The sequence below is a fragment of the Xyrauchen texanus genome, chromosome 43 (genome assembly GCF_025860055.1).
Source record: "Xyrauchen texanus isolate HMW12.3.18 chromosome 43, RBS_HiC_50CHRs, whole genome shotgun sequence".
NCBI lineage: Eukaryota > Metazoa > Chordata > Actinopteri > Cypriniformes > Catostomidae > Xyrauchen > Xyrauchen texanus.
In genome coordinates, this window is record NC_068318.1 from 14,210,823 (window position 1) to 14,214,208 (window position 3,386).

Below are 3,386 nucleotides of genomic sequence, written 5' to 3' on the forward strand. Positions count from 1 at the left end.
CACCATACACTCAAACTGTGAGGTTTATCTGCTTTCCTCATGGACCTGTAGCACAATGCCCTGACAGTGACTTCACCTGTGCCCTGATCTTTATTAGAAACTGAGAGGAGAGCAAGTTAATATAATTTATATTACAATTATCACAAAATTAACAAACAGTCTGCTTTAAAACTAAGAAAAACAAGCTTCTATACTAACCTTGCATAAAAATGAACCTGGCAACTAGCAGCTATCTGCCACACACATTAGATTAAAATACTTACCCTTGTAGTTGTACAGATAACTTCGATATGTAGAGTTTAAAGCCCTTGTCCCTCTTGCTTGTCGAGACAGGGGACCAGGCATCAACAATCACGATGAACATCAGCTGGCGCTATTTCCGGAAGATTCTGGAGACATCGAGTAAAAACAGACATTTTAGGCGACGCGCAAGTAAACCGGAAACAGATATGGCGACAGCGGAACTACAGTTCAGTCTTTGTAATGTGTTTAGCAATACATTTTTAACATTTATAATGCGTTTAGATTTTTTTTTATTGCCTTTACAGGGACTTTAACACTTTCTTAAACATTTGTACAGGTCATAATTGCAAAACCTGTAAAAGGTAAAATAACAAAAAAAATCGAGGTTGGAAAAAATGTAGACATAAACGAAATTTCTGCGCAACTGTGAAACCAGAGGATAATTTAGCTTTTTCATTGAGTTTATCCTTCACGTCAAAACAGGGATTTTCATGTTTATGATAGATATCACCATGGTTGCAAATTAATAAAAAAATTAAAAGTATACCGAGATTTTGGCCATGTTGCAGATGTCTTTCACTGTTCACTGATAGTCAGGCATTCAGTGAAAAGTCTAACTTCATCAATTTATTCTGCTAAATTGTTCATACCATGAATTAAATATCTATTTTAAAACCTAATCAGAATCATAAAGATATTTATTGCCAAGTAAGTTTTACAAAAGGAATTATTTTTGGTTTATTGGTGCATGTCTCAAATGCGCAGCAATCAAAGAAATGTAAACAATTTTCAAGTGCATAAAATAATTCAATATATTTTACATATATTACTGTATAATCAGCTTCAGAGTTTCAAAGTAATTTAAATGTCATTTCCTAAACCTTACCTTATCATGGAATCAAGAGTCAAGCCTCTGTTATAAACCCTAATGCTTTGGAGCAAAAAATAATAATAGCCAACATGGTTGGTCGATTTTGAGAGTAGAAATCCTTATATTTCAAAGCGGCTTGCCGCCAGCATCTCGCAAGAAATGGGAGTGACGAATTCGGCAGCAAACGTTTCATCCCCTCAGTGGGACGCACCTATAGCCGACAGCTTAGGGATGGCGGCAAAAAGAAGCCGTGCGGATATTTTTTGCTATCTGGGGATATGCAATGCGTACTAGCATTTTTTTAACATGCACATATGGTACATATTGCACCTACTGTATACTGTACCATGGCTTTGATAAACATCATGTATGCTCTGTCTATGACAGTATGCTCTGTGCATCTGCGGTTGAAAAAAATATGTAACTTAAATGTAGCAAGCTACTTTTGGCATGTAGCTTTTAGCTTAGCTTAACAAATGTCTCTGTTGTTTGTAGCTTAGCATGCTACATTTTTGGAGCAGCTTGCCCAACACCAGTGCTTGAATGGGGGGGTACAGAACCCCCCATAAGATGTAAAAAAATAGACTTGGGGGGGGTCCCCAAGATACTTATATTTTAGTAAAAATAATAATGGCAAATCTGATTAAATTCATGTAGTGGATACGGTAAATTTAGTGAATTAATTATTTACAATAATTTATATTAAGTTTGTTTATAGGCTAGTTGTCATGTCTCTTTAAAATGTAAACGCCCGCCCCACATCTGAAGACCGCTAAGTGCATAACATCGTTGATATGACTGCTTGCTTGGCGCCGCTCTGGTGAAGCTAACTTTAGCTAAACTGGATAATAAATAACCTCCACTAGCAGTCGTGAAGAGAAATCTTCGTACTGACTTTTTTGAGGGGTAATTTCGTCTCTCTCTCTTTCTACTATTTCTGACCTTGAATGTTGTAATGCTTATTCTCTGTGGACTCATGGAAGGATTCTTCGTCTTATGTGTGTGGATGTTATTTGTGTCTCAGATTGGACTTCAGATAAGTGTTGTCTACAAGTGCTGTTTATGCTGAAAATGAGACTTTCCTTGTTTGATTCCTGACTGTTATTTCTCGATTTTCCTAGAATATTCACTTAGCTACTTAAAAGTTATAGTTTTGAACTAATTAATTATTTATTATTAAAATCATTAGAACATTGATTAGAATCAACATTCAACAAAGTTAATTATTCAAATCAATAGGACATTGACTAGAATCAACATTAACTTATTCATCCTTCAAATCAACAGTCATGAAAGACAATATTAAAATCAATAGAACATCGATTAGAATCAAGATTAGCTAATAAACCATCAAATCAACAACCAATAAAGATAACTATTAATTATTAAAATCAATAGAATATTAATAAGGATTAATATTACTGGGGCACCACCCTGGAATCAGAGACTAATAACCAGACAGTATAACAGTCTCAATATATTAATGTTCTCTTAGGAAAGTCAACGTCTGGAGAACATCGAAATTCAAAAGGTAAACAATGAAGGCTTGCATCCGAACACTGTCATCCCCTGCCAGCCTTTGGCACAGGTGCATGCAGAACAATACCAATACACTTCTCTTTAAAGTATAACAAAGTTTATTGATGCAGGAATATCAATAAATAGTCAATTCAATGCAGACGATAAACTTCCAACTAAAAACAAAACAGTAACATGATTAGATATGATTACAGATATGCCTATAATACATGAGAGGAGTTTAGATGTGTGTGTGTGTGTGTGTGTGTGTGTGTGTGTGTGTGTGTGTGTGTGTGTGTGTGTGTGTGTGAGCGTGTATTTATCACTTTATGGGAACCAAATGTCCCCATAAGGATAGTAAAACCCGAAATTTTTGACCTTGTGGGGACATTTTGTCGGTCCCCATGAGGAAAACAGCTTATAAATCATACTAAATTATGTTTTTTGAAGTTTTCTGTGAGGGTTAGGTTTAGGGATAGGGTTAGGTTTAGGGGATAGAATATAAAGTTTGTACAGTATAAAAACCATTATGTCTATGGAAAGTCCCCATAAAACATGGAAACACAACGTGTGTGTGTGTGTGTGTGTGTGTGTGTGTATTTGTGAGCGTGTATTTATCACTTTGTGGGGACCAAATGTCCCCATAAGGATAGTAAAACCCGAAATGTTTGACCTTGTGGGGACATTTTGTCGGTCCCCATGAGGAAAACAGCTTATAAATCATACTAAATGATGTTTTTTGAAAATGTAAAAA